Source organism: Cervus canadensis, chromosome 18 (assembly GCF_019320065.1).
Source record: "Cervus canadensis isolate Bull #8, Minnesota chromosome 18, ASM1932006v1, whole genome shotgun sequence".
NCBI classification, from domain to species: Eukaryota; Metazoa; Chordata; class Mammalia; order Artiodactyla; family Cervidae; genus Cervus; species Cervus canadensis.
Genome location: NC_057403.1, coordinates 20,341,156 through 20,353,565, shown reverse-complemented (window position 1 = coordinate 20,353,565; position 12,410 = coordinate 20,341,156).

Here is a 12,410-nt window from a genome sequence, read left to right as displayed (position 1 = left end):
CATTAAGTTTCATCTTCAATGAAGCAATTCAGCGGCTCTAGCGTCTTAACCAGGAACCCACATGTTCAACCCATTTCATTTTCAAGGGCCCAGCAATCCAAACCCTCAAAGTCCTGGTGGTTTCTCAGATGGGGAGATTTTTCCACTTGTCACAAATTGAGCTTAGCATCTTCCCTTGCTAAGCCGTGCCTCCCCCACCTCCCCATCTTGCAGGACAGCCCCATTGTACACTTCAGTCACTCTGCCAGACCCCTCTGCACTGTACCCTTCCCCCCAAAGCCCCCGAGTCCCCAACCCTGTCCTCGTTCCCCAGACTCTGTCTTCTTGGCTTCAGCTCAGATCTTGTCTCCTGTCTGGACCCTTGTCCTGGCCTCCAGTTTGACCTGGAAAGAGTCTTTCTATACTCAGAGCTGTCCCTGCAGGGCCAGGCATAACAGGCTACAGGTCTGGATTCTGGATTCTAGCCTTCTTCTGTTATTTTATCAGTGTGTAACCTGGGGTATGCCACATGAGCTCTGATCCTGGGGGAGACCCTGTGGGACTATTGGGTAGACTCTGTTTGTGGCCTGTCCAGCAGCCATCAGCTTTGGTACCAGGATTCTGATCTGTTGAGACAGCAGGCAACCATTGCCACACCCCCCTCATTCTCTTTTTCAAGGGTTGTTCAAGGGAAGGCCGTGGGCCAAGAGGATACAAGAGGAAATTTGCCTGGAGGCCTCTGGGAAAGCTGTCCTTCCTAAATTAAACACTCCAGAAGGGCTATGTCTGCTTTTCTTTCCTCTTATGTTTTGGCTTAGTTACAAGTGTGATGCTTGGAGCTGCTGCAGCCATTTCATGGCCAAGAGTGCCAGGCCTACTCTGAATATAACAGAGCACAAAGAAAGATCCTGGCTCCTCCAACTGGGAAGCCTCTGATTTCTGGATTGTTTTGTTTAAAAAAAAAAAAAAAAGAACAAAAAGCCATTTAAGTCACTTGTCAGATGGTTTATCTTTTGTTATTTGCAATTGTATTATTTGTGTGTGTGAGAGAGAGAGGGAGAGAGGGAGAGAGACTTACAGTCAAAACTTCTTTGCTTCCCTGGATCTTCTGTTGGCCAGAGCTGCGCACCTCAGGAAAAACTGCTGATTCTAGTAGCCAGGTCCCAAATGAAGACCTAGGCCAGATTTTTATCTTAGATTTGAATCCTAAGGGAATGATCAGGAAAGGGTAAGTAGCTGTCGCCTTTAAAAAAAACCCCAAAAAACTCAGAATTGTGTTTTATTTGGTGGACAAAACTGAAGACTTAAGCCAAAGACATGGCATCTCAGATAATGAGAGATGCTCCAAAGAAGCAAAGTGTGGGGGAGCCAGGATATATAGGAGTTTTTGCAATGCAAACTAGGTAGTCAAAACATCAAGAGATTACTGTGAAATATGGTGGTCCAGTGGCTAAGACTGTGCTCTCAATGCAGGGGCCCCGGATTCCATCCCTGATCAGGAACTAAATCCTGCATGCCGCAATGAAGATTGAAAGTCCTGTGTGCCACAACTAAGACCCAGCACAGTCAAATAAATAAGTAAAAATAAATTTTAAAAAGCAGATTGTGTGGGTGCTCAGTCACGTCCAACTCTTTGTGACCCCATAGACTGTAGCCCGCCAGGCTCCTCCGTCCATGGGATTTCCCAGGCAAGAATACTGGAGTGGATTTCCATTTCCTTCTCCAGGGGGTCTTCCCGACCCAGGGATCGAACCTGCGTCTCTTGCATCTCCTGCATCAGCAGGTGGGTCTTTTACCACTAGTGCCCCCTGGGACGCTCCTCACCTCACTTTTTGAAAGCCACTTGAGGCAGTAGCATCTGAGATTAAACAGAGACATGTGTTTGACACGCCATAGGCTAAGGATTGTTATCTTTAAATGAATGAATATTTTGTTCGCTTTCTGTCATAATGTCATATCTATAAATATTAATAGCTGTGACGCATATGAACTAAAACTCTTAAAGGTTCTCAGTGATTTTTAAAAGTGTAAAGTGGTCTCAGGACCAAAAAGTTTGAGAAAGGCTATCCACGGACAATGCCTGACTCTCAGCAAGCTGATGTGACCATTGGTTAAATAACAAAATAAACAACAAATCTGATCTGGTTGCAGTTTATCACAGAAAAGAACTTTGTTTCTTGTTTTGCATTTGTAGACATTTTCAGAGTCTTTTCTGTCTGAGACATTCTGTAGGAAGATTCCAGTAGGCTTACTTGGCATTATTACTTCATTTGATCACTTTTCACAGTGAGTAAGACACTCAGGGTGCAAATGAGAATTATTAGGGCACACACATCCACATTTCAGATACCCTTCATACTTTGCCTAATTAAAGATCAACTTTTTAAAAGTTCTCTAATAGCTGTGTGATGGGCTTCCCGGGTGGCTCAGTGATAAAGAGTCTGCCTGCCAAACATGAGACTTGGATTTGATTCCTGCATCGGGAAGATCCCCTGGAGTAGGAAATAGCAACCAAACTTCAAAATTCTGGCCTGGAGAATTCCACAGACAGGAACCTGGTGGGCTACAGTCCATGGTGTCGCAAAAGAACTGTCGGATATGACTTAGGGACTAAACAGCTGCAACACCAAAACTGTGTGATGTTGGGGAAGTGAGTGCACCTCTCTGAGCCTCGGTTTTCTCATTTCAAAAATGAAGATCACAGTACCTATCTATTAAGGCCATGTCGGTGTTGTTTAGTCACTAAGTCCTGTCTGGCTCTTTTGAGATCCAATGGACTGTAGCCTGCCAGGCTCCTCCTCTTTGGAAAAGACCCTGATGCTGGGAAAGATTGAGGGCAGAAGGAGAAGAGGATCACAGAGGATAAGATGGTTGGATGGCATCACTGATGCAAAAGACAAGAACTTGGGCAAATCCTGGAGATGGTAAGGGTCAGGGAAGCCTGGCTGCCACAGTCCGTGGGGTCACAGAATCGGACACGACTTGGTGACTGACCAACAACATAAATAATGTTTAGGGGACTGTAGATCTTAATGGCTTAAAAAATTGTGTGTGTGTGTTTTTTTCAAAATATTATGTCATCTTCATGCTTAAGGATGTTCTTCATTAGAAAATAATAAATATACACTAAGTGGAAAGAGCAAAATGGGAATTTTCATTTAGTTTATTCAGAATTCTGAAAAGTTCACCAAAACTCCTTGGATTAATATATAATAAAACCATTTTGAGCTTCCCTGGTGGTCCAGTGGTTAAGGCTCCATGCTTCCACTGCAGCCAGTGCAGATTCCATCCTGGTTGGGGAGCTAAGATCCTACATGCTGCATGATGTGGCCACAAAAACAAAAACAAAGACAAAAAAACCCTTTTGTAAGTTCGATAGTCTGCAGCTGTAAATACCTGTTTCACTAATCATGCTCAATAATCATGCTTTTGTACACAAATATTTTCATTGGTTTCTAAAAAACAAACAATAAGGTAAAAAAATCAGATTTAGTCTAACTGTGAATGCTACACTCTAGTTCTAAGTGATGAAAAGATCAGAGAAACTTATAAACATCACTTATGTTCTATGTAGGAATATCCAGTAACATATAAAAATAGTGATATAAATAAATAAACAAGACAAAATAATGAAGAATAAGATTAAACTGAGGAAAAGAAAACCTGTATTGAAAGTAAATCTCAGCTAAAAGTAACCATCATTGAGCAATCCGGCCTCAGGCGCCGCAGGAAGTGCCTCTGGCGCCATCTGGCGGCCAATTGTAGGATAAAGTCTCAAAGGCGGAAGGAAGAGCAGAGTCCAAACAAAATTTCAGCAGTTTCTAATGTGATTGGTTAAAAACAATTTTATTGCATTATAAAAATTTACAAACATCTGGGGGGACACTTTTTGATAAGGTTCCTTTTCAGAGATGTGTTGAAAACACTGGTTTGGGATGGGAAGGGAAGGATTGAGAGTTTGGGGTGAGCTATCATACATATGATGGATAAACAACAAGGTCTTATTGTATAGCACAGGAAACTATACTCACGATCCTGTAATAAACCATAATGCAAACAAATATGAAAAGAATGTATATATGTGTGTAACCAAATCACTGTTCTGTACAGCAGAAATTCACACAACATTGTAAATCAACTCTACTTTAATGAAATTAACAACAACAACAAGAAAGAAACACTGGCTTGGGTATTTAAGAAGGACTATCATCAAACATCATACTCAATGATGAAAGACTGAAAGCCTTCTTTCTAAAATCAGGAGCAAGAAATGATGCTGCCTTTGCATCTTCCACTCAAAAATGTAGCCAAAGTTCTATTCAGAGCAGTCAAGCTGGAAAAAAATGAAAGGTAGTTAAGTTGCAAAGTTGTAAGATTATCTTTATTTGCAGATAACATGATCTTATACCTAGAAAATGCTGGGTGTGGAGAAAAGGGAACCCTCTTACACTGTTGGTGGGAATGAAAACTAGTACAGCCGCTATGGAGAACAGTGTGGAGATTTCTTAAAACACTGGAAATAGAACTGCCATATGACCCAGCAATCCCACTTCTGGGCATACACACGGAGGAAACTAGATCTGAAAGAGACACATGCACCCCAATGTTCATCAAAGCACTGTTTATAATAGCCAGGACATGGAAGCAACCTAGATGCCCATCAGCAGACGAATGGATAAGGAAGCTGTGGTACATATACACCATAGAATATTACTCAGCCATTAAAAAGAATTCACTTGAATCAGTTCTAATGAGATGGATGAAACTGGAGCCCATTATACAGAGTGAAGTAAGCCAGAAAGATAAAGACCAATACAGTATACTAACACATATATATGGAATTTAGAAAGATGGTAATGATAACCCTATATGCAAAACAGAAAAAAGAGACACAGATGTACAGAACAGACTTTTGGACTCTGTGGGAGAAGGAGAGGGTGGGATGTTTCAAGAGATCAGCATTGAAACATGTATATTATCTAGGGTGAAACAGATCACCAGCCCAGGTTGGATGCATGAGACAAGTGCTCGGGCCTGGTGCACTGGGAAGACCCAGAGGGATCGGGTAGAGAGGGAGGTGGGAGGGGGGATCGGGATGGGGAATACATGTAAATCTATGGCTGATTCATGTCAATGTATGGCAAAAACCACTACAATATTGTGAAGTAATTAGCCTCCAACTAATAAAAATAAATGAAAAAAAAAAAAAAGAAAGAAAATGCTAAAGGGGACACCCCTGGTGGGAATTCTCTGGTTAAGATTTCCCCAACAACAACTAAAAAATCCACACTAAAACCTATTGTGAGTGTACTATAGCCCACCAGACTCCTCTGTCCATGGAATTTTCCAGGCAAGAATCCTGGAGTGTGTTGTTATTTCTTACTCCAAGGGATCTTCCAAGCCAGGGATTGAACCAGCGTCTCTTGCATCTGCTGCGTTGGCAGGCAGTTTCTTTACCATTATGCCATGTAAGGGGAAGATGTCCTGAATTCATGGGTTGGAAGGCAGTGTTATTAAGATGGCAATACTGAGACTTCCGTGGTAGTCCAGTGATTAAGGCTCCTTGCTTCCAATGCAGGGATGAGGGTTCCATACCTGGTCAAGGAATTAACATCCCACATGCTGCCTGGCATGAGAGGAAAAAAAAAAAGTCCCCCCAAAAAAAAAAAAAAAAAAAGTCCCCAAAGCAATAAAGCAACCTAGGGACCCAATATAATCTCTATCAAAACACCAAAATAAGATGAAATAAAAGCCCAGTCCTTATTTGCAGAATGGAAGAGGTGACTCTAAACTTCATAGGGAATCACAAGAGACCCCACATACCAAAACAATCTTGGAAATGAACACGGTTGGAGGATTCACACATCTCGATTTCAAAGCTGACTACAAAGCCACAGTTGTCAGAACAATATGGTGCTGACACAAAGACATAGAAATCGATGGAGTAGATGCAGAGTCCAGAAATAAACCTATCCATCAATGGCCAGTTGATTTTTGATGAGGGAGCCAAGTCCATTCAATGGCAGAAAGAGTTGTCTCTTCAACAAACGGTGCTGGGACAGCCAGATACCCCCCTGCAAAAGTCTGAAGTTGTACCCCTTACATCATACCATATACAAACTTTAAATCATCAAAGTCGTAAATGTAAGAACTAAAACTAGAAAACTCTTAGAAGAAAATACTGGGCTAAATCACCATGACTTGATTTGGCGATGATTTCTTAGGACACCAAAAGCACAGGCAACAGAAGAAGAAAACAGGAAAACTGGACTTCATCAAAAGTAAAGATTTCGTGCATCAAAGGATGTTATCATGGGAATGAAAAGACAACTCACAGAATGGGGAAAGTATTTGCAAATCATATAACTGGTAAGGTCTAGATTCAGAATCTACCAAGACTCCTACAAGCCCCCTGTCCCCAGCAGGACTCCTACAACTTGACAGAAAGACAACCCAAAATAAAAATGAGCACACCTGGAGGAGGAAATGGTAGCCCACTCCAGCGTTCTTGCCCAGAGAATCCCCAAGGACAGAGCAGCCTGGCGGGCTGCAGTCCATGGGGTCACAAAGAGTCAGACACGACTGAGCAGGCGCATCATGTTACATAAAAATGGGGAAGTGTCTGTAGTTAGTGATGCAACTAGGATGCTGGAATACGGGTCCTCGGGTTCCTACACCCAGCATTCTGTCCTGGACTGTTGTACTGAATGTGTTATGTAATGATGAATCCTTAATTAGCAACAAGCAGTTCTTTAAAAAAATTTTTTTTAATTCATTTATTTATTTCGTCTGTGCTGAGTCTTTGTTGCTGTACATGAACTTTTCTCAAGTTGCAGCGAGCAGGGGCTACTCTCTAATTTCCATGCACCAGCTTCTCATTGCTGTGGCTTCTCTTGTTTCGGAGCACAAGTTCTAGGGCCCACGGGCTTCAGTAGTTGCAGCTACTGGACTCTAGAGCGCAGGCTCAACAGTTGTTCAGTTCAGTTCAGTTCATTTCAGTTGCTCAGTCGTGTCCGACTCTTTGCGACCCCATGGACTGAAGCACGCCAGGCCTCCCTGTCCATTGCCAACTCCCAGAGTTCACTCAAACTCATGTCCATTGAGTCGGTGATGCCATTCAACCATTTCATCCTCTGTCGTCCCCTTCTCCTCCTGCCCTCAATCTTTCCCAGCATCATGGTCTTTTCAAATGAGTCAGCTCTTTACATCAGGAGGCCAAAGTATTGGAGTTTCAGCTTCAGCATCAGTCCTTCCAATGAATATTCCAACAGTTGTTATATATATTTATATATTACTAAGCATTTTGAAGTAGGAAATGGCAACCCACTCCATTTCCCACTGGAGAACCCATGGACAGAGGAGCCTGGTGTGCCACAGTCCATGGGGTGGCAAAGAGTCGGACTCGACTGAAGAACAGCAAGGAATGAGCCCAGAGCCAGGAGAGAGTTGGGAGCAGAAAGACCTTGACCGTCAGTAAATGGGAACAGGCGCCCTCTGGCGGCCGTGTGGAGGACTCGACAGAGGGCGATGAGAGGGGCAGCGGGGCGCATCCCTCGAGGAAGACGGTGAAGAGTCCGGGGGACTGTGGTGACCGCAGGACCAGGGTGGTAACTTCGGAGGGGCTAGAAGTGATCGGATCAGGGTGCATGTGGAAGATCAGACCATCAGGATTTGCCGAAGTGTTGATTCACACGCCTACCAGCCACATATGAGAGGAGAAAGGGAAATAAAATAGGACTTCCTCAGCTCAACGTTGTTTTATGAGATTTTTTTTTTTCATGTTGTGTTGTGTTAGTTGGCTCATTGAAAACTTCAACTTGCTTCGTGCTGGCAACTAGTAGCGCGGTATTTACGTGGTAATTATAACTATTTACATTGCATTTACATTGTATTGGGTATTATAAGTAAGTAATCTAGAGAGGATTTAAAGTAATATAGGAGGTTGCAGTCACTGTGGAAAACAGTATTGAGGTTTGTCAAAAATTACAAATAGAACTACCCGAGGTTCCACTCCTGGGTATATCCCCCCCACCACCCACCCACACACACACACACAAAGCCCCACTAAGTAGAAAAGATACATGCACCCTGATGTACATAGCAGCATTTTTTTTTTTTAGCATTTTTTTTTTAACAATAGCCAAGATATGGAAGACAGAGGATGAGATGGTTGGAATGGCATCACCAACTCAATGGACATGCGTTTGAGTGAACTCGGGGAGTTGGTGATGGACAGAGAAGCCTGGCGTGCTGCAGGCCATGGGGTTGCAAAGAGTCAGACTCTGAACTGAACTAAAGATATGGAAACAATTCAAGTGTCCACCAACCAATGAACTTAGTTTTTTCGGCTTTATTTTTATTTTCAGTTTAGTTTAGTTTAGGACGTTTCTTTGGGAAGGTGTATTTTGTTTTTTCATTTTGTCTTTCCTTTCTGGGGTGCTGATTTTTTTGTTGTTTGTTTTTTTTCCAGGTCAACTTTTTGATTTGGAATAACTTCATATTTACAAAGACAAATTGCAAAGCTAGTACAGAGTTCCTATACCCTTCACCCAGCTTCTCTTAATGTAAAACATCTTAATAACTATGGTGTATTTGTCAAAACTAAGAAATCAACAGTACTATATTATTAACAAAATGTAGGCTTTATTTGAGTGTCATCAATTTTCCCACAATTGTCCTTTTTCTGTTCTAAGATCCATCCAGAATGCCACAGTGCATATAGTCATCCTATGTCTTTAGTTTTCTTCTATTTGTGAGTTTTCTGTTTTCTCTTGTCTTTCCATGACCTTGACAGTTTGGGAGGATATTGGTTGAGTAAGTTGTGGAATGACCTTCAGCTTCAGTCTGTTTGATATTTTCTCATGATTACACTCCACAGCCAGAAACGGGGAGAAAATGTTCTATTGCTTCACCTGGGTGGTGGTGGCTAAGGAGTTCATTTCATACTTATTTCTTAAACGGTACGTGGTAGGCTGAAAAGTGTCCTAAGTGGGATTCAAGTCTAAGTCCTGGAACCAGCCAATTTACCTTATATAACAACAACAAAAGATTACTGCAAATCTGATTAAATTAGGTCTTAAGATAGGTGATTATCTGGGAAAAGTCTTTTTGTTTTTTAAAGATGTATTTATTTTATATTTTGGCCGGGGTGGATCTTCGTTGTTGCACGTAGCTTTCTCTAGTTGTGGCAAGCAGGTGTTGCAGAGCATAAGCTCTGGGTGCATGGGCTTCAGTAGTGGGAATGCATAGGCTCAGTAGTTCTGGCTTGCAAGCTCTAAAAAGTGGGCTCCGTAGTTGTGGCACACGGGCTTAACTGCTCCATGGCAAGTGGGATCTTCCCACACCAGGGACAGAACCAATGTTTGCATTGCATTGCAAGATGGTTCTTAATCACTGAACCACCAGGGAAGCCCTGGGCAACAGGCAAGTCCTAAATGCAATCAGGTTTATCCTTATACAAGAGAAGCAGAGGAATATTTGACACACAGAGAAGAGAACGTGATGTAAAGATGGAGCAGAGAGAGATTTGAAGATGCTGGCCTAGAGCATTGGAGTCATGTGGCCACAAGCCAAGGATTGCTCGGAATTATTGAAAACTGGAGGAGATAAAGAAGAACAGATTCTCCCTTAAGAGCCTCCAGAGGGCGCAAAGCCCTGCCCACACCTTGATTTCCTTTTTTTCTTTTTCAGTTTTATTTACTTATTTACATTTGGCCACAGCATGTAGGCTTTTACTTTCCTGATCAGGGATCAAACCCATGCTCTCTGCAGTGGAAGCATGGAGTCTTAATCACTGGACAGCCAGGGAAGTCCCTAGACCTTGATTTTGACCTGGTGACTCTCACGTTGGACCTCTGGCTTCCAGAATTGTGAGAGAATAATTTCTTTTCATTTTAAGGCACCCAATTAATAGTAATTTGGTTCAGCAACCAAACATTTCAGTTTTATTCATGTGTTATGTGTTTATGTTATATGTCTGGATAAAGGCTTAAAAATTAACCTAACGGCTTTCCCTTTTCTTTCATTGACAAGAGTAATGTTGACAATTCTTTGGGGAGACCTTTCTCAATCTATTAGCCCATACCACCTCCATTTGATAAGGCAAATGGATTTTAACCCCAGTCGAACTTTCTCCTGCTGGATATTTCAAAATAATGATGCTCTAATTTACAGCCCTGTCTGGCATGGTTAAAGCAGCCACCAGCTAGCGTGGATACCTCCAAAGAGCAAAATGAATTGAACAGACAGAGTATCCAATATACCCTGCACTTCATTGGTCTAAGGGACACTTTTTATTTCATTTTATTGCACTATGTGGCATGTGGGATGTTAGTTCCCCACCCAGGGATCAAACCCTCACTCCCCTGCACTGGAAGTGCAGAGTCTTAACCATGGGACCACCAGGGAAGTCCTACGGGGCACATTTTAACATCTCTGAAGTAGAGATGTATCTTATAACCCTTGGGATCATGTAAGTTTTCATTGCCTGCATGTGTGTGGATATCAAAGTTATGGACTTCACAGTACTGATCGGCAGCCTGGAAAAAAAAAAATCCCAAAAGTGATCCTGAAACTCACTTTAGGAAGCAGGGTTGTGGGGAAGATGAAGATAGCTGATGAATCAGACGTGTTTAGTGGCAAACCCAACCCTAGTCCCCAATTTTACACATTTCATTGAGAATCTAGTAGAGTGAGAGTTGTTACTGAGAGGTGGTATGGGCTAATGGACTGAGAAAGTCCTCCCCAAAGGGGTGACATTTGAACCAGATCGTGATGGAGATGAATCCTCCAGGCAGAGGAATGCTGGTGGCTGAGAAGGGCAGCTGACTACCAAGAATGTGCGTTCCCCTTGCACAGTGCCCACGGAGAGACTACATTTCCCAGCCTTCCTTGCAGGAAGGTTCGGTCATGTGACTAGCTTCTGACCAATGGAATGGAAGCAAGAGAGCTCTGCTCCGCTTCCAGGTCTGGTTCATAAATATCTCTCAGTGTGTCCATCTCTCTTCTCCACCTGCTGTTCGGATGTGGGTGCCAGTGTATTATTCATGCTGTGTAATCAATTACCCCCGCCCCAATTCCTCTTAAAATTGGAACTTCATTTTTAAAATTTCGAATAACAAACATTTACTACCTCATTTGGTGTCTGAGGGTCAGGAATTCAGAACAGCTTCAGCTGGGTGGTTCTGACTCAGGCTTTCTTATGAGCTGGCAGTCACGCTGCAGGCATCTGAAGGCTCAGTGGGGCTGGGGGAGTCGGTTCCAAGCTCACTCATGGGGCTGTTGGCTAGAGGCCTCACTTCTCTGTCTGATGGAGTCTCTATAGGCTATTGGGTGTCCTCGGAACCTAGTATAAGAGGGAAGAACAAATCTGACTCCATACTGGACTTGTTTCTTTTACTTTAAGCTTTGTATTTTTTGCTTTTGCTACAAGCTAATCACTAAAGGGATGTTTCCTGTAAGGATAAATTATACATCTCTGGGAACCCTTCCTCCCAGGTAATGAGTGTTAACCTAATATATCTTTAGTTTTTTTTTTTTAAATATCTCATTGTGGTCTGTTTTCGTTTTACTTATTTATTCAGTAGTTGTGACACACAGCCTCTAGAGCACTGGCCCAGTACCTGTGGTGCACAGGCTTAGTTGCTCCACGGCATGTGGAATCTTCCCAGACCAGGGATCCAACTTGTCAACTGCGAATTGGCGATTCCCAAGGGAAGTTGTTGTTCACTCGCTGGCCAGTGCTCTTGGCAAGTGCCAATTTGTAGCTGACACATGTTAAGACAACACAACTGGGCTTCCTTGGTTGTTCAGTGGTAAAGAATCCACCCGCTAATGCAAGACACGGGTTTGATCCCTGATCTGGGAAGAACCCACCTGCCTCGGAGCAACACAGTCTGTTGTTCAGTCGCTCAGTTGTTTCTCTTTCCAACCCCACGGACTGCAGCACGCCAGGCTTCCCTGCCCTTTACCACCTCCTGGAGTTTGCTCAAACTCATGTCCATTGAGTCAATGATGCCGTCCAACCACCTCATCCTCTGTCATCCCCTTCTCCTCCTGTCTTCAGTCTCTCCCAGCATCAGGATCTTTTCCAGGGAGTCAGCTTGTCACATCAGGTGGCCAAAGTATTGGAGCTTCAGCTTCAGCATCAGTCCTTCCACTGAATATTCAGGGTTGATTTCCTTTAGGATTGACTGGTTGGATCTCGTTGCTGTCCAACTAAATCTGTGCACCGCAAGTACTGAACGTGTGCTGTAGAGCCTGGGAGCTGCAACTGTTATAGCCACACTTTCCGGGAAACAGACTCACTCAGAAGGACAATGCAGATAGTGGAGTGCAGTTTATTACGCCAGCGGGCCCAAGGCAGAGTCTCCTCTTAGCCAAGGACCCCGTCCAGCATTTGTGAAAATCTTTTATACCCCATGCGTACGTGT